We start from the raw sequence: 19,982 nt of genomic DNA, 5'->3' as shown, positions 1-19,982 counted from the left end.
CACTTTCTGCTGTGCTTTCTCCTTGTAAAAGTCGTTTTAAGATCTCTGCTACTCTGGGATGCTGAGTTTCATCGTTGCTGGGGGAAACAATATTGATAATCGATTATTAAAAAAAATAAGAGGCAAACAGAAACCAGTGCTTCCAGCAAGCTCCTTCTCTGGCCTCCCAAGGAACTTCTGCACCCTGTTGTGGCCACAAGGTTCTTAATGGATGGAGGCTGCCTCTATGTTTTGCCCAGCACCAAACACGCTCTCTACTCAGGGACCAGGCATGAATAATTCACTCTTCCCACCCTGAAGCACGACACTCCTCTACTGCATGCATGCAGGTAAAACACCTTCCAGCTAGGGGTGGCCAAAGTGTCATTGCCACGGCTTAGCGATGCAGAGTCCATAAATTACAGCCCTCTCTTCATCAGTACTTTACAGCCAAGCCTAAGTCTCCGAGACTACTGACGAGGGGAAAGAGAGGTCCTACATTTCATGGATTTGCCTCCTGCTTGCCGGCTGGCTCAGCCCCAAGGCTACACCTACGCTTGTAAATTAGAGGCATCAAGGCCAGTTCTCTGGCCCTGAGTCCAGCTGGCACTATCCAGCCACTTCTGCACTGCTTAACTCTCGCTGTGCTGAACCGAGTAGCCACATCCGACCTGGGCTGTGCATCTTGGACCAGCCTGGCGAATCTCTAGGGTTCCTGTTTCACGCAGGCCTGGCCTCGACAGCACCGTGGCTGGGGAGGGACGGTAAATTCTCATGTTACACTAACTGACAGCATTTAATAACAAGCAAATAGCCATAAAACACATGGGAAGAATTATTACTTGCGCATGCATAAAGACACTGAAGTGACAAGGAACTTTGCTTTCCACCTTTGGAGGGGATAATACGAACCAGCGGAGCAGAAAGAAATCCAAAACGTCATTTATCAAAGCGGCAACAGAATTGGCTGTCAAAGGCGAGATTTCACAACACGGATGCTTTCGGCACAGGCGGATTCCCAGCAAAACAATGAAGCGACGCGAATGATACACGATCGTTTCTTTGCCCAGTGCCGAAAAGCTTTCAGAAGCTTTAGAAAATTAGAGCTGCTCATGTTTAAGAGCCAAAGTGAAAGCGCGGGGCGGGAGTGCTTCCCCGTGCAGCTCGCGGGACTCAGAGCTCCTGCCTGCGCCCAGCGTGAAACAGGGAGGAGGCTTCGCACCTCCCCTCCCACCGAGCCCCAGGCGCAGGGGAAGCTCAGCACTTTGCAGATTCGGGTCCCCGCTTTCGCTCCTCTCGCCTCCCTCCCTCCCCACACGCTCCCCGTCCTCCCTTTGACGCACGCAGATGGAAAGGCCGAGGGTAACGCCAATTAGGTTGTTTGAAGCCGTGCTGCTAGCTACTCTAAATGCAGCCACACGAAGCAGCGGGATTCTGGTGGTGACATTTGGACCGCAAATGAGGTCCCCAAGAGTAATAAATGATCAGGTAAAGAAATCTGGGAAGAAATTACCCAGCACACCTAGTCTTCTTGGCCCCCAGGAGATCCATAGAAAATGTGTTAATGCATCTGATTATGATCTGAATTATGTACGGAGGCTCCTGCCAAGCACTCAGTGAAGTTTCTTTATTGTTAAGTTGGAAGCTGTTTAAGACTGGTCCAGTCATCATGTTTCAAATTAGATTTGGGCAAAAAACATTTTCCTGCGTTATTGCTGGCTCAGAGCGCGGGTTTGAAGAAGGCCGCTGTGTGGGTTTTCTCTACCGAACGAGCAGCAGGAGCAGCAGTGGCAAAATAAAAGACCACAGTCAGTCTGTGACCTGTCCTGGGGTCGTAATCAGAGCTGAATGGCTTCACTAGGCACAAGCCAGAAAACGACCATAATTTCAGCTGGCTTTCTACATGCATTTTTCCCAAAAGAGGGTATAAAACCGCGGTGCGCTCATGCACGCACAAGCCCACATTCCACGGTTTAGAAAACCTTGAAATACAGTGTTTCTGCAAAATGAAAAGTTTGATAAGAACGGTTTGCAAAACATCCTGCGAGACCTTTCCCAGGCCTGCAAGGGCTGCCTTAGCCGTCACTTAGTCACTCAGCCTCTAACAGCGAGCTTAGCTGGCACCCACCGCCCAAGCCAGCAAATCATTGCCTACCTCCGAGCTAGGCAAGAAAGCCGTTTTTCTCTCCGTACCAATACTGGAGCTTTTTGAAAAAACAGATACCTACCTTTCAGGAACACACTAAGCATATACAAGTTAGGGAGAGCACACACAGATTAGCAGGTAACCTGGACAACCCCTTTTGTCGTTAAAACTCCAGATCAACCCCACCTGTGTTTTATCCTCTGCTGTCCTCTGAGCAAGCCTTCTCTGCACCGATCAGCATCTCCCTGCCCCTGCATTGCTGCTTTCCCAAGTCAGAAGCAAAGTCAAGGTCACGCTGCTCAAGAAGAGCTGCTTTTAAAGGGAGTCTTGAATTAAAAGGAAGTCTTGAATCTGTTACCTCTACCCTTCCAAACACATAGCCGTAGCAACAACCGTATAAACTTGGACTAACTTCAATAGCTAAGCACAGCCTATGGAAGACAACTAGCATTTAATGGCTCTGACATATTAGATTTGCTCTAATTATGTATGTATAAACCCTACACATGTATATGTGTGTATATATACACATACCCATACATACGCATGTGAATATATATACATATATATATATATATATACGTACACACGCACATATATGTATATGACAGCCAGCTGTCTGCACCTCCTCTGGGTGCACAGCTCATCTTCAGGATAGCACCTAACACTTCGCTTTCATTCCTGTAGCATATGGCATAACCAGCATTTTAAGGTACCGACCACACTCAATCCTTCTGGCAGGCGAAGATGGTCATTTGATATGAACAACTGTTAGTCATATTTAACGCTGCTCCACACAATGATATTAGAAGGCAAATATTAGAAAAGCACATTAAAGACAAGCCTTCCTCACTTGCTGGGCATGTGCGCTAGGGCCCACCTCCGAGTAGCTTAGCTTCCACCTCTGAAGGCCTGGGGTCACGCAGCAGGAAGGACAAAATGCAGAGACAGACGCAGATGTTAGGTCTAAGTGTCGAACTGAGATGTCCTTGGCCTATCCTTGAGTGTTTTCTTCCCTGGTTTGTTCCTGAAAACACCAGCTAGGCAACAAGGCAATTACAGCAGCGACCAGCGCTCCTGCCTGCGGTGAAATTCAGAGCTGACGTAAAAACCAAACTCAGTAGTTAGTGCGTGCAAAGCTCAGCCTCAACCAGACCTTGTTATCAGCAAATCTGCAGGAAATTAGGGATCAGAACTACCATTTCCAACCACCACTGCAATGTAGTGGTTTAAACACTGGAAATGCTTTAACGTAGGATCACAGGCTGGATCTCAGCCAGCCAACAGCATTGCTTTAAAAGGAAGTATTTATCTGTATGAAACACTTACTAAACAACATGCTAGGTGCTTTAAAATACAGCCTTCGCTAAACAACCAGATTTTAACCTGAAATTCTGCACACTGGCATTCTCCTCTGCTGCAGGTAAGGCTGATTCCCTTACACAGCATGCTTGTTTTTTTCTCTTTCTCCCTTTTTAAAGGAAAAAAAGATTTTTCTTATTCAGTTTAACTTTGAGGCAAGATGGAAGACCACAGTCCAGCCTCAAAGAAGCGAGATCTTTTGAACTCAAAGTCAGCAGGCTCTCACAGGAGCTGAGCTCGAGGGCTGCTCTGGAATAAATCAAAAAGGATTTACTCTTTCACTCGAACAAGGCGGAAAAAAAAAACCCTTAGATGTAGAGACATGCAGCTGGGGGTGGGGAGAGAACAAATTCAAAAAAGCGCAAGTTTAAAGAGGGCCATTATGGCTTGATTGCCATGATCCCATAAGCTGAACACGATCTGGCACGGTTGGCCCAGGGATGGATTTCCAGGAGGAAACCCCCAGCACGCTTGCAAAGTGTGCTGCCATCGGTTCAGTCCACGTATATACTGAGCAGATGCTCCAAATGTGACACACAAGGACACAGGGCTCCTGCAGAAACCTTTTTGACAGCAAGTCAAAACAGGGGCCTGAACTGGTCACGTGGCATTAGAAACGCAACTGAGGTTTTTCACAGCTTAGGGGAGTTCAAGGCCAGGAGGAACCTGGAGAGCACCTATGGCTTCTTCCATCATGGGCCATTGAGCCCATTGAGCATTCGGCCAAATGCTCATTTGAAAAATATTTAGATCGTGCACATAGTTTCCGAGCCCGACACCCAGCAGAGCTGCACGCAGACATTCAGACCCTGGGGCACCCGGATACAGCGCAGTCAAGCGCTGCCCGCTGGTAACATTCAACACTGCTTTTAAAACAGAATAGAAACGGCTGAAATGGAGATCTTGTGAAACGCTGCTTCCTAGCCTGCAGATCTGCCACCTGAATTTGGCTAGTTTGGATGATCGAATAAAAGAGCCGACAGCCAAAAAACGGAAGGGGCTTACGACTCCATGGGTGATAGCGCACTGGAGCTGCCCAACTTTTACATGTTTTCACGGCCTCATCGTTTCTTTAACGTCATTGTGGGGAGAAGGGAGAGCGGTGCTGGAAGTGCACGCAGACGTTTTGGTGGATGGTGTTAAAATATGCACAGAAAGGTGTTACACGAGCATAGGAAGAGCTAATCTAACACCAAGCGTAGAGCAGGCCGACACGGCAGCGCTCATTTACGCTTTACCTCCTGCGCCGCGTCTCGGCTCGGGCCTGTCCTGCATCACACAGCAGCCCCTGCACTACTTTTCTTCCTCCTCCTCTGGCTGATCTCAAGGGTTCTTCGCCTGTTTAATATAAAAACACAAACAAACCCACATGTACTTAAGAAACACATTACCCATCGCCTAGAGGCATTGCGTGAAAGAAGCTGCTTATTAGCATCTTGGCTAAAAACACTCCTTCCAGATCGTTTCCAAACAGACGAGAGATTCATGAAGCAGCCGGCCTTATGCCCGATTACTCCCGTGGGTTTGATGGTCTGGATAGCCGAGGAGGACTGGAGGCTAGAGGACTCGGCTCTTCTGCCAAGTACCACGTGCCTTAGGTCTCGCTGCCTTTCCAGAGTAACTGAAGAAACACAGGATTAGGCCCAGGGCAAAGGATGGCTCCTTGGGTGCTGCAAGGCACATCCAGAGCCTCGCAAAGGGAGTGAGCGTCGGGCATCGGCACTGAAAAGCAACCCAGCCAAAACCACCCGAGCAAGGTTTTGATGACCTTGAATCCCCCATCCAGAGCCACTTCCATTACAGGCACACCACTAAATGAGCTCCGAGCCTCCTGTACCTGTCACCGCGTTTGACGCTGTGGCATACAAGAGTGCTTTATACGCTCATGGGAGCAGCCAGATGCAGCAGAAGGAAATGAGAAGTGGCCATGGTCGGCAGCCCTGCCTGTGCCTTGCGGAGTGACCTCCACTGCACCAAACTTTGGCCCAACATCTGACATGGAGACGAGGATATTTAGCTGTGTAAGAGGCAGTAATGTCTACGGCAGGGAGAACCGGCAGTAGAAAACGATCGGTATGCTTTGCACACGTCGCCACTAATAACTATCTCCAAATCAGACAACCAGGAGATGGGTTGTTTCAAATCCTTTGGAGCTAAATGGGATGAGATGTGAGTCAGCAGCTCTGCACTCAATCAGCTCCAAGCCGGCTTGCTCAGCTCCCGCCACAGAAAAAATTTCCTCTACGAGACCTGGCCACCCATAGCTCTGAAGCTGCAGGCATCTCACCGTTTCCCAGCAAAAACAATCAACTATTTCACTCCCTAAGCGCCCAGGTCAAAAGGGATCGCTGCAAATCACCTGGCCTGACCCTCAGGCCACACCACGCGCTCTCCCCAACACTGCCAGCCTCAAGCCCAGCAATGCACGACGACTCTTCGTCCAAGCGTTTCCCTAGCTAAACCCCACCTCAGAGGCGCTTCTGCTGCGAATGAGCGTCCAATCTCGGCAGTTTCGCCAAAGGAAAGCAAACACGCCGAAATCCCTCTTGCTTGTCCAAGGCTGCGGCGACTACTGTTTAGCAGCCGATGCCACGGCCGCATGTCGCGTTGCCTTTTTTTTCGAGGACAACAGGCAAGTCGGGGCCATGTGCAAGCTGCCGTCAGCCTCCTGCCAATGATGGCTTTCGGATAGTCGCAGTTCAGGCACGCAGCACAGGCAGTGTCAGGGGTGCCCCCTTCCCAGCCTCATTGGTAGGAACCCACTCTCGGCGGGGAGGAAAGCAAAGCAAAGAGTGTCTCTGTGCACTGTGGATGAGACCAGCAGTGGCTTATCAAGGTTGCGTACGTTTTTTTCCCTTCAGCTAGCAAAGTTCAGACAGGACCGCATCTCTGAGTTGCAAGGACATCATGGAGACAGCTTTTCTCTCTCTTGGCAAGCTGCAGAATATGGCGCATTTCCACCTGCACAAGGCTCCCAAGAGATTTGCAGAAACAGGACCCGATGGCCACGATCCTTCCACCCCTCCCCAGCTGGGAAAGCTCCGTCCTGACTTCCTCGGAAATCACCAGCGAAGCTGTTGCTCAACAGCCTCAGCTGAGGGTCGACTGTGACACGGCCCGCGGAAGATGTGCTTCAGCAGCAGACGGCACTGCACAAACCTGGCGTCTGTGCACAACTCTAACTGGCTGTTAGATTGGAAATATTTCATTATAAGCTTTGGAAGTATATAGCTTACAAAATAAAACCTTCTATTGGTGACACTGCTTTCAAAATCGCGAATTATCCTGGGTCTCCAAATCTCGAGACGCTTGGCTCTTGGGGCAAAGGACCTCAGAACGCAGAGCGGGCAGAAAGGGAAAGCTCCTCCTCATGCACCGCCAAAAGGGACGCCCAAATTTGCACCATCCAAATGAATGAACGCCCTGAGAACGTAAGTCTTATTAAAAATAAGTTTAATTAAAGCTCTGAAAAATATTAGGGTGCTCACAGGATAAGTTATACTTTAGGACCAAAGCAAAGGCTCCCCTATACTAAACATTATATAACTTACATAATGTAAATATTACAAGATAGTTTAATGCTAGTGTATCAGAATATAATATAAGTAGCACTAACAGCCCATTAGCCGAGGCTCACTGGAAAAAAAAAAAGAAAAAGGCAGTTTCTCCCTCCTTCCCATCAGAGAAGCAGTGGCAAGTAGCTGCTACGACTTCATTTTATTTTTTATTAGTTTTTACAAGCTAGCTATGCTAAAAGGTTGCACCAGGAATTTAAACTGCTGTTGTCAGCAGAAGTGAAGGACACTGTGTGATACATTTTATTCCAGCTCTTTTATTGCTTGCTTCCTTGGAGTGATCTAAGCAGCTTCAGGATTTTAAAGGTACTGTCACAACAATATCTGGCCCTTAGCAAGCTGCCATTAAAAAAAAAAAAAAAAGAAAGAAAGAAAGAAAAAAATCCCAGCCTTCAGAGAGCTGGCCGGACCAGCAGAAGCTGTTCAAGAGTCAACAACTGCTGATTGGTACCAAACTGCTCCCTCGCGGGGACAGGCACTTTCTGCAACGTTGTTCTCACTTGCCAGCATGGCAGGTGGCTCCGTAAGCAGCGGCAAGCGCTGCTTCGCTTCCTTCCAGCGAGCTTCGAGCGCGGGGCTCGTTCAAGCACACAACGCACTTTCCGATGGACGGACCACAGCCTGGGCAGGCAAGAGGACAGACTGATGTTTAAAAAACAACAAGCAAGCCAAAAAAAACCCCCAAAACTCCCACACACCATAATGAGGCACTGAAGGAGCCCTTATGTAAATTTGCTTCTAAACAAATCTCTCCTTTACCCTCACCCTTACGCATAAAAATTAGCTTCTCTGGTTTTCTATGCGCTGTGATTTAAATGCGTCGCTTTGCATACCAGAGGCCTTTTGGCCCTGGACCCATTTGGCTCGCACGCCCGGCCAGCCTCCTGCAGGCTACAAGCAGAGGTGAAATATCTGAAGCGACACGGGTGCATCGCTCAGCGCTTGCACCCCGCAGAGCTGGAGGCGTCGCGGGCACGCAGAAAGGACCCAGCAGAAACGGACAGGGCAGGTCGACTCCTCCAGACCCACTGCCATTAGGTGGCAGGGAGATGCTGCGAGAAGTGGATATCCCAGCAGCATCCGTTTCTCCATCCATCAAGCGCAGGTAACGTCAGTGCCCCATGTGTCAGCACCCGAAGGAGACAAGCAGAGGACAGGAATGCAACACAGCTGGCTCGGACCCAGCATGTAAAAGCCCCAAACGGCGCTGGCCGAAGGAGAGAGGTTTGGAAGATTCCTGGCACAACAGGCATCTGCTTTCTGTCCAAGCACCCCTCCGGGGCTTCTGCTGCACTCTTCACCCTCGAGGATGAAAAACAATTTGATTTTACATCTATTCCTTGAGCTTTTAGTTGCAGACTGACCCGACTGCTCTCCCCCGCTAGACTGAGCTGGTGGGAGATGCTGGCCTTCATCGCTGTCCAGCTGCCCAAGGCAGGACACAGCCACCTGCCCCGCTGGGCAGAAGGGCAGGACACCCAGCGCCTCCTGGCTGCTTCCCTGGTACAGGCTTTATTTCCAAATTTCAGTGCCAATTATGAAAACTCACCTATCGGGGGAGAAAGGGAAAGGGGCTGAGGCACCCAAGATAATTCATTTGACCCTGCAGAGACAGAAGCCTTAGAAGAGACAATTAGCAGCTCTAAGCAAGTCCTGTAACGACAGTCCCAGCAGCACCACTGGTATCACCCTGAAACGGCCACATACCGCAATCCTAACCCCAGCCAAGATGACGTTACCTCACGTGCGCTGCAGAACAGCCCGTTCTCCACGGCCTGCCTGCAGGTCCTCCCGTGCCCCATTCTGTGCACGTATGCATGCTTGCACGTGTGCATGCTTCCCAGGAGAGCTCCATGCCAGCCAGAACCAGGCCCAAAAAAACCCTTGTGCTGGGCAACCATGCTTTAGTATCTACAGAGATAAGCAAAACATTTTCTGACGTATGGGCTTCCTAAGCAGAGACTGTTCTTGATACTGGACTTGGCATTTTTAAGTTTGGGTGCTTCCAGGTCACCTTTGATGCAAGGAATCATCTAAAAGGAGGAGGCTGTCAGATAGTCTCTCAGCAAGAGAGTATCTGCTCCCAGGGCATGGACTCAGACCCTCGTGAACTCTCTGTGCCATCTGTATATCCTATATTTGTACCCCAAGCCCCACAGATACTTCTTTGATGTGTTACTGTTAGGTGAGCTGGAGCTCCTAAAGGTCTTTCAGGATTACAGGAATATGCATGCAATAACATATCTAGCAGATAAAGACCCCTTGATTCTTTGAAACCAAAATTCGTTGTTGCTGTCTTTTTAAAGAACATCTGAGCTGCGTTTTTTCCATGTCTCTCCAGTCTTTCATCCTCGGTTATTTCGCAAAGGGAACGGGGTCGCATTTGGCACAGGCAGAGCAGAAGGGCACACGCTGCAGGGACAACGTTCATGGGCATCTGCCGCTCACGCCGCTGTCAACCTTTAACGGAGAGCCTCTCTGCTGTGGTCCGTGGGAGAGAAGCGAGCGACAGATGTCTGCAGCAGGGAGCCTCAGCGAGCCTGTGCTCATGCCAGAACTGCTTTGAGGAGTAAAAAAGTAAAGCTCTGCCCCAAGCAATCACATAAAGTTTCTGAACTTTGTGCCCAGAGAGGTAGTGGAGTCTTCTTCCCTGGAGATATTCAAAACCCGTCTGGATGTGATCCTGGGCAACGTGCTCTAGAGGACCCTGCTTGAGCAGGAGGGTTGGACTAGATGATCTCCAGAGGTCCCTTCCAACCTCAACCATTCTGTGATTCTGTAACTTAGCGAGCAGGAGCTGGAGACGGGCGAAGGCAGCTCTGCTCCCAAGCACACCGTCTCCTCCTGGCCTCCGCAGCTCGCCACTCCAAGATAAACACACAGCATCTACATCCTCCTGGAAATTAAAAACAGCGTCGAGGATATGTACGCAGATGAGCCCTGCTGTTCCTCAGCAGGAAATGGGGAGGCAGAATTTGCGATCCCAGGTGGCCCCGGGACAATCCGCATTGGCGGGGGTTAGTGATGGCCAAGAGCAAAAGGCACAGTGCTAAACGGTATCTTGGGATATTTAATTACATTTCCCTTCTGACCTCCTCTCTTCGTTATCCAGCTAAATCTACCCATTTTCTTTTGCTTGCCCTTGCAGCCACCGCTGAAAAGCTTCACCTTCACATCTCAGTCACAAGATCGACACAACCTGCTTTCAACTCACCCTTCCCAGATAGCTGTGCCCACTTGTTTCCCTGTCATGTTTCCTTTCAAAGCTCCCAGACATGTTACTTGTTTGACTGTTGCCTGCATATTTTTATTTTTTAATACTGTCAGGCATGAGATTTTACAGCTAAAATTTGACTTCAGGTTTTTTGTTTGTTTGTTTGTTTTAACACTCATTCTCCTGCACTAGGGTATATGAATATTGCTGTTGAGGCTTCAGCAACAGTGTCTCCAGCAGCTTAATACAGATACATGCTGGTGGAAATCATTCCTAGCTGGCAATGCTCTAACTCAACGCGAGCAGAAGGCCAACACGATCAAGACATGGCATGCTGCGATCGGCAGCCCCGGTGGGCCACACGTCCACGGCAGAGGCGAGCGAGGCTGCAACCTGCTCCGTTATACACCCTGGCGTCTCTCCAACGGCAACCCTAACGCAGCGGCTGAGCTGACTGTGGTCAGGATGGAGACATCATGCCAGGTCAGATGGACGGCGCCGCCAGCGCTCCCCCACCTGCACTAAGCGCTTCCTTAACGGTGCGTAGTAAAGTCCTGCAGAAGTTTGGACAAATCAGAGATTACATAAAGCTCTCTGATATTTAAGAGCAGAAAGTTTCCTGGGCTAATGCAGGCAACATGTCACATAAAACTGGCAACGTAACCATCTGGGTCCATTAACTGCACTTGCTCCTTAGCATTTGTCGTCTGAATTGTTTATGCCTCGCTTGAACACAGACCATCCAGCATATTAATATTCCTGAAAAGAACATTTAAAACAGAGCTAGAAACCAAGTACTGTCTGGGGTTTGTTTGCAGACAGCAGCAGGATAAGGTTGCGGGAGTCTGGAGAGGAGGAAAAAATTTAAAAAAAGAAAAGTAAAAAGGAAAAGCACAAGAGAGGAATGAGAGGCCCCTATCTAGCTTCCACTTGAGCAAACAAAATCATACAAACAGTGAAATTAAAAACTGCTATTATGGAGCAGAGGACAAGTTGCAGATTTTGTGAACCCACTGCAGGAAAAGAAAGTTAAAAGGCTCATGAAGAATATGGAGAAGCTGTTAGTTGCTTGTGCAAGCTCTGACGAAAATATTTGATTTCCCAGAAACAAACTGGGAAAGGACTTTTGTTCAAGAGTCACGTCCAGCCCTGCCAGGGGGTTGGACCTTCAGAGTTGGGTTTAGCTTAAGACAAGGAGGAACGCACAAGGAGGCTCAATGCAGAAATGAGGCTGGATAAGGAAAGCAGGACTTTTACTCTGGCACTGTTAGTCCTATAATTTATCAACAAGGAGTAACAAGAGAAGATGGTATCAGGATTTATTTCTGAGGAAAAAAAAAAAAATCAGTGAGTTTTTCCTTAGCTAACTGTGAAAACCCTTTCATATGGAAGCCACTCTGCTCATGCTGTTCATGGCCAAGACGACATTTAGGCAGAAAAACTGGACCTTCAAATTAAGGTCCTCTGGCCGGCTTGTCCCTCTTCACCTGAAGTCATAATCCACTGCTGGAGAGATTTCAAATCATTTTCACATTTAGCCAACTGGGGGGCACCAAGATCAGCATGCAAGTGGAGAGATACTCAGCAGGGGCATATTAGCTGCTTTAATGAAAAGCAGGAGACACACTAGAGGCTTGCCCACCACAGAAGTCCTTCCCTTTTCCAAGGGCAGATAATGCGGTAAAGCATGTAGAAATAACAACGCTTCCCTTTCAGAAAGTTGTTCTAAGCTTCCAGGCAACTGGGGAAATCCATTTGAAGGAAGCAGTCCAAGCAAAAACTTGCAGTATTTTACTATGCGAAACTACTCTGTGTTTCACAACAGCATTTCGCTTTCGGAGCAAAAACAGTGCCATGGGATTTTGCCTTTCCGAGAAAGGGAAAGGAAACCCCCCCTCACTCAACACTGCCTCCCTAGTGTCCCCATTGAACACAGCACTGCCACGAGGTGGTCAGAAACCACCGCCTGACATGGTCTCCGTGTCACGACGGACATTGGATCCAACACAACGTAGCTCACTTTGTGGCTTTGCCATGGACTTTCCTGCGTGAGCAAAACAGACTCAGCCTCTGTCTACCTCAGCATGCCCATACATAAAGTAAAAATACTTGGTTACACATCTCCCAACTTCTGTCCAACTTGTAATTTGTGCCACTGCACGTCCCTTGGTATTGAGACCACGGACACCATGGCAAGGCTGTGCCAGTCTTGGCCCAGAGAAGTTCCCAAAACATAAATCAGTTATCTTTCAAGGGCAAAAGTGACTACTTGTCTAACCTGCTTTATATCCCGCCAGTAAGATTTCACTGTTACCCACGTAGTGAGCCCAATTACTTGCTTCTAGTTAAAGTACAACTTCCAAAGAGGCATCAACTCTTGATCCGAAGCGATGGAGAATCCATCCCTCCCTGTTAATTTGTTCCAACGATTAATCGCAGCATGCACCTGCCTCCTAGCTTCACCTCCCAAGCAGTTGCTACTTCCCACAGTCATCTCCGATAGACTCAGCTGTATCCATCACCCCCTCCCTGTGCAAGGGAAGCATCTTTTGGTCTCTCTTGATAGGTCAAACACAACAAGAGGGTGAAAAAGTTCAAGTCAAAATATTTTCTCCACCCTCCAAATACTGTCCTGCTGTTCCTTCTGCTTGTTCTCTAGCTTTTCCCACGTCTATTTTAAAACATGGATATCAGAGCTAAATAAGCTATTCTGGTAGTATTTTCATGAATGCAGTTTTTGGAAGTAAAAAAAAAAAAAACACCCTTTGTTCCTATTCTCCAGTTCGCATGTCCATGGATGGCATTAAATACCCTTTGCTGCACCGTCAAACTGGGAATTCACATAGAGTGGTTCGTTCTTTACAACCACAAATACCTTCTCCTAACCACCATTTCTCCAGGGCAGAGCCCTCTTCTCTAGGCATGGCCTGTGCTGCTTGTTCCTCCACATGCGACTTTGCACTGGGTCACTTCACATATGATTTGTGGGAGGCCAGTTTACAAGGAATCTAGATTATTTCACATTATTCATCATATTCTAATCATGATTTATTACTTCATCACTTTTGTGAAGTCCACAAATTGTATCAGAGGAGATTTTGTACTTCATGAGAATCACACCAACAGCAAGGACGCAGCTACTGCTAGGAACTACCATGATCACATTTACAGTGCTACCGCTTTATCACAGCCTTTATACGACTTATTTCCTACACTAGCAAAAAAGACCGAATGGTAAGTGTTTCCAGGATAACGTGGGTTTACAGTGTCTTTACAACAGCTTTCACACTGCATAGTCACACAAAACTGAACAGGTCCAGAGCAGCATTTTACCGTAAGCTCACGCAGAGAGCCTGCTCTTGCCTTTAAGCACAAGGTGTTAACTCGATTTCTTTTTGCTATGCACAGGCCAAGAGTTAAAATTAGTTAAGCAAGAGAAGTCCTTAAAAATAAACTTGCTTTTCTACTGGCTATCAAATCAAAAACCTGGAAAAACTGGCAAGTCAAAGTATTTGCCCAGGAGATAAGACAAATACTTCAACGATTTTCCTTTCGCGCTACACCTCCTATCTGATACTAACCCCGGTCTTTGCTACCGCAGGAGTACACAACGATGCTTGATTTATAAAAAGGCCGCTAAAGTGCGGATATGTTTCAACTGAGGCACTTTTGATTCCACCTACCCCAAGCGCTGCATTTTGACGTAGACTCCATCTTCAAGTCAAGTAGGGTGGGGGGTTTTTTTTGTTTTGCTTTGGTTTTTTTTTTTTGTTACAGAGGCATATCTAATCCCATTCCTGCCGTGGAAATCAAGTGGTGAGAAGTCATTTTCGTTTCGCCACTAGGACTGCCCAGTTCAGCCAACGTCTCATCCCCCTGAAGAGCTGCTCTGACCTTTCATCTTGGACATCCTGTGGTTCAAACAATCCTTTCTGAGCAGGACACACACAAAACGCTTTAGCATCTCTCTCTATTTCCTTTTCCTGCAGGGCACCACCGCCTCCACCAATAAAAGCTTCTGAGGCAGTTTCAACTCCAGACTGGTGGAGGATGGCGCTCTTAAGATATTCCCATAAATTGACCTTCCGTTGAAAAAACACTAGAAGTCAGCTGTCACCCAGTTTTGGGTAGCAGTCGCTGGCCAACCAGCACACGTTGAGCACTGAACCAGCTGCGAGATGTGCGTGGTTGTGCCTAGCTAGGAGGCCAAAAAGAGGAGGGTAGAGAAGATATAAAGAGATGAAGGAAACTGAGATGCCTTAGGAGACTTGGAAGGGAATTAGGTATCGCAGGGGAAGCGTATTAACAACACAACCATCGTCTGAGCTCCTTCCATCTCCACGTTACCGCGTGACACTTATCCTTTCTGCTTTGTATGAGTAGTCGCAGACAGGGCCAAGCCAGCACTAGAGGACCAGCAATCATGAAGCAGCGACCCCGATCCTACTCACGCTGCACTATCCAAAACCTGCTCTGAAGGTACAAGGGAAGTTAATTTTGTTTTAAGAGTGCTCCTTCCTCCGTCATCTGAATGCTTCACATGGTCGCTCTTCCCTGGGTGAAGAGGGTTATCTCAACTTCACAGGTGAGGCTTAGAGGCAAGGAGGCACTAGGACCAGCAGTTTTCTGCTAATACAGGGATGCCTTAGAGCGTGGGGTTTGTTTTTCTTTTTTTTTTTCTTTTTAAATAGTCTTTACCAACTCACAGCAATATATGCATATGTATTTACACATACAGGCACACTCACAGAGCACAGGTCCCACTGGACCCCACTAACAACGCCTGCAAAACTCTATCCACGGTCCCAGAAAACACACACTGCTCCAAGAACGATACCGAGGAAGAGGCTGCTTCCAGCAACGTCCCCGGTATCCCAGACTCAGCAGCAACAGCAAGGAGCGAGTCCAAGTCTAGGGTGGTATTCAGTGATACTTAAGCAACAAGACCCTTCTCCCTCCTCCTCCAACTCCCTGTTTCACAACAGGCAGCAAGGGGCCTTTCACAAGACAGCAAACGGCAAGGGGCCAAGAGCCTACAACCTCCTCCACACGATGCTGACGGGCTTCCAGAGCACATTCAGCCCTCGCTCTGAGCGACGTAGCATCCTGGGACGGAGAGAAGAGGGGAAAAAAGGCAAAAATTGATGTGATCATACACATGTGCTCTGTCTTGGCACAGACAGTCTCCAGGTATGTTTGCTATCTCTACGGAGAAGGTAGAGAGACCCATGCTCTCGGTTTGGTTGTGCAGCTGCCTACTGATGTGATGAAGTCAGGCTTGGTAGTCAACATAGGCCTACCACTCCCCCCTTGTTTCCTCCCAGAGCCCAATCCTCCTCTTCACCCTTTCCAATCTGTTCCGGATCCATCTCTTCCTCACACCAGGTCTCAGTCCACTGCCTTTCTCCCCTCCCTCACTCCCATCTTCAGTCCTGAGCCCAGGAGTTCCTGTCTAATCCCTACTGTTCTGATCTTCTCGACAAACCTCTTCCGGTTTTCTGGTTGTTCCCCTCATTCTTTCTTCTACCCATTTCTAACTTCTTCCTCCCCCTAATTAGTTCTTCCGCTGGTTCCCCATCCCTTAGCAGGTCAGACTCCTTCCCCATATCTCTTGCAAAGTCCTCTCCGCTTTCCCCAAGCTATTTTAGATGTTTCTCCTAAACAATTACAGAATCACAGAATCACAGAACACCCTCCCGCCAAATCTCACCGACTCTTCACAGTAGCTCCAAGCAGCTGCCCCCGCTCACCCCAAGCGCAGCAGCACAGGAATTTTTAAAAGAAAAAGGTAGCATGCTTTTTATTTTTTTTTAATTGTAAGAAAGTGTGCATTTTCTTAGTCTCATTCTCCAAAACAGCTGAACTGTTTTGACTAGAGTCTTGCAAAAAAAGCATATCCTGTAGCAGACAATTAGTTGGAAAGTCTGACAAAATACAAGCAACCAAAACCAGGATCCTAAAACACAGAACCATCTGGCAAACTTTTAATAATGGGTATCACCATCAGCCCTGACTGCACTGAAAAGTGAAAATTTGGTCAAACTGCAGAAAAGTTTTCACACCACCAAGGTACACTTAGGTACCCAAGATCTCTAGAGCGGGAGAAAAAGAGAAAGCAGCAGATACGCTCTTGCCAAGGGCAGTTGAGGACACCTTTGCCAGGCCCCTGCGCAGAAATCCTGTCTCTCTCTTGGATCAGCCTGAACAAAGTCTGTTGTGGCTGCAGGCCAGGAGCCCTCTCCTCCGTTCAGACTCTTAAAAAAAAAAAAAAAAAAAAACCAACCTCCAGCTTCAAAATCACTTATACCAAAACAAGGCATAATAAAAACATCTCTATCAATTTATATGGCTCCCTTTTAAAATATATATCTTAAAAAAGCAAAAAAAAAAAAAAAAAACACACCTTAACTTACATGTACTCCAAGTATTTGTTATGATTTCTTATGAGCTCAGTCAGTCCCACAGGGACATGCCAGCAGGGAGAAGCTTAGGAATGCCACCATTTATCCCACCCAAATGACAACTGCATTTATATCTCTTAGGGTTCTTCATCCACCTTTGTCTGCAGTTTTGTTGGCTGCATTATCCACTTTAGGCTGCATTCTCCTTTGGGGGGGGGGGGAAAGAAAAAAGGGAACTTGACATTTCATTCATCCATAGAAGTTACTCAGCACACCAATGCTGCTTTGCAAACAAAAACACTGATTCTAGGCACGAAGGCACCAGTTTTGCACAGGCATCCTAACAAGTGCACTTTAAGCAAAATTCCGCTTAAACGCCCTTCTGTTCATGCATGGGTCACTCACAGCAGGCTTTCCGGGCAGGAAGAAGAAGAACGCATGTTGTGATACACAATTAACATTTCCGTAATCAGGACTTCACGTTATCCAAAAGCAATTTTTCTGTTTTGTTTTGTTTTTCCCCTAAAGTCTCCAACAATGCCTGAAGCAACCACTGCCTTGGAGGATGGAGAATGTGTTGCAACCCCTATAATGTATTAAGGCAGATGAAGACTGGAGCAGGTCAAACACTTCAGCCACTTTGCTGCTTCACGCCACGGTTATATCCCACCTCCGCTTTGTCATAACCAAGCTGCAGAAAATTCTGCATTACAAAAATCAGATGGCATCCCCAAGCCTTCCAACAGCACATAAATGAGAAAACGGAAGAGAACGAGATCCTTGCGGGATGCTGGTCACTTCAGCTCATTACTTTTGGCAGCACGGCCTCCCCGTGAGGTCCCAGAGAGCAGGAACAACTTAATCAAGGGAGCTCCCTGGGGGGGAGGGAGAAGCACCGGCTGCTCCAGCAGGCTCATGAATAAGATCATCAAATCCAAGCCTGGGAAATCCGCGTCACCCAATGGAAAATCGGCAGTATCGGCTGGAGAGTCGTTAAGCTGCTAAGTGTTTCACTCCTACCCTTATTACCGCAAACTCAGTGGTGCTGAGCAGAGTTAGAGATGCAACGAGCACTAAAAAAGCCAAAGTCTGGGATCAAAAGCTCTTTCCTGGGAGCCTACAGAAAAATTAATCAACGCACTCGGGGATGGTAAGCTATCGCCAGGAGGGCGAACTCCCCGCGTACCCTGCTGCAAGCCTTGCAGCTCCCAACCGGCTGACATCGAAGCAGCAGGAGCAGATAGGCAGACCGATGGTTTGGAGCACTGCTAGCCCAAGGCCAATGCGCAATGCGCGTCACCTAACCAGCCACCAGAGGGTAAGAGGAGGCACATGCACTTGATTTGCAAAGTTGTAAGCCGGCCCTTTAAGAGAAAAATCTTCTTTTCCCATTTTCAAGCAAGACCAGACAGCAACTTTATGGTCACTAAGCTACTCGTGCATAAGAGGATGCTGCAAAATCTGCAGTGACTTCAACTTCTTTGCTGTTAGCACATTCTCCATATTAATCTTCCCCAAATGATCCATACTAGAAATTTATACATGACCCTGTATTAAGAACCACAGTAACTATCTCTTTCTGAATATACATGGAGCTTAAACACATGAAAGCAGAGTGCCCTAAGAGGCTGATGAGAATCATTTGCTGGTACATTGGAAAGGACAAACTGTTTTTATGAGTGTGCATTTTATAGTCTGCTTTTTGAAATTAAAATTAAAATAGTTCCCAGATGGAAGCTGTTATCATTCCAAGTTTCAACCTAAAGAATACTGTTTTTTTTTTTTTAAGCATAAAAATTTCAGAAGATTTGATTCTAGAGACAAGCTGACAATTTCTTGTGCCTCTTGGAGAGGACTCACAGGCATGGGGAAATAAGCCTTGAGAATTTTTGGTCAAACATTCAGATAATAAGGAAAAGTTAGTTTGAAAACATTGGCAGCAAAATCTGCCCTTAAGTCTACAATGTGTGCATCAGACTGTGGAGAATTTCTTTACAAAGCTCCAGCCATCTACACAGGCAGCTGGAAGGGGAAAAGGAGTCCCTTGGCCACAGCGTGTTAATCCACCGATTGCAAGTAGCTTCCTTCTGCAAATCGATGATTTTTTAAGAATGGCCCCTGTAAGTATAACACGGCTCTACTACGCTTTCCAAGTCACAGCTCCTTACCAAGGGGCAACATCTAAAGCTCAAATTTAGCTTTTAATTTGCATCGGCCAAGTCTAAAAGCAGATGACAGTCCAGCTCGCCCCTTCACGCTTTTTCTGCTGCTGGAAAGGTAATGAAAAGCAGGGGATTTTTGCTAAGTAAACAAATATTTGTAAACGGGGAGAAGAGGAGAAGATATGGGAGATGGAGGCAGGGTCCTTGGTTTTGCACTTCTGACAGCAGATGAGTGCAGTCAGCACCTGGCTTTATTTGCATCTTCCATGTGCCACAGAGATCTCACATGTTCATTATTTTCCAAAGAGAAACATATAAATGGTTCGATCTACAGGACAGCAGAGGTGGAAAGATCAGGTCACTCAGTGGCAATTTGCATTCACTACCACGTGCATGTAGGATACTGCTTTGGATAAACACCTGACCCAACCAAGTGTGGGTGGGTCTTTCCTTCTCTTCTAGACAAAGCCCCAAGGTGGCCACCACCCAGACCAGCCTGCTGTGTACATCATCCTCAAACATATCGGGCTTCAAGGAGTGCAGCCAGTACCGTGCTAGATACACCGTGCCGAGGGAATAACTCGCATGCTCTACGCACAGTCCAAGGTTTGCCCTCCCTCCAGCCCGGCCACGGCTGCCGCACACCTTTTCCAAACACCTCCTGCGGGCCCTGCCTGACTCCAGGTGCAAGATGCTGGGCACATCTCTTGAACCCAACCCCTGAAGCAGCTAGCTCTCTGGCCATCTGCTAGAGTGAGTTCTTTAGGGATCACCAGAGAACGGGGTGGAAAAAATACGTATGCTTTGAAAGAAACACTCACGAGGAACTGAAAATAGGTTCTCATTTCCTCATATACCTCCAGATGCCTCTCCTCATTTCCCATCTTCTACCTGTTAACGCTGCCGTCAGTCTGGTTTATGGCACCTACCCAAGCCCTCTTCCTTCCCTCCTCCATCACCCAGCAGCCCTCCCTTCCTTCTGGAGCCCTCTTACCAATGCCAAGTTCCAGTCTATGTTACAATTTCTCCTGCGCAGAGAGATCCTGTTACAGCAGATTACTAAAACATTGCTTATGCTTTGCAGTTCAGAGAGGATCAAATTATGCCACAGCTCACCCAAGCTCACGACACCGCCAGTAGCTG

The 19,982-nt window shown here is 47.7% G+C and overlaps 1 protein-coding gene across 42 annotated transcripts in view; it reads right to left on the bottom strand.

Moving 5' to 3' along the window:
* EXTL3 (exostosin like glycosyltransferase 3) overlaps positions 1-19,982 on the bottom strand; it is a 151,846-nt gene that overhangs the window by 56,363 nt on the left and 75,501 nt on the right. For 17 of the 42 annotated variants that reach the window (XM_068936809.1, XM_068936813.1, XM_068936811.1 and 14 more), the window contains one exon: positions 4,726-4,825. The exons of the other annotated variants lie outside the window; for them this stretch is intronic. The gene's annotated coding sequence lies outside the window, so the exon portion shown is untranslated. The remainder of the gene's footprint in view (positions 1-4,725; positions 4,826-19,982) is intronic. 42 annotated transcript variants of the gene reach the window in all.

This window comes from Struthio camelus, chromosome 3 (assembly GCF_040807025.1).
Source record: "Struthio camelus isolate bStrCam1 chromosome 3, bStrCam1.hap1, whole genome shotgun sequence".
Lineage (NCBI taxonomy): Eukaryota > Metazoa > Chordata > Aves > Struthioniformes > Struthionidae > Struthio > Struthio camelus.
This window is presented reverse-complemented; position numbering and strand designations above follow the sequence as displayed.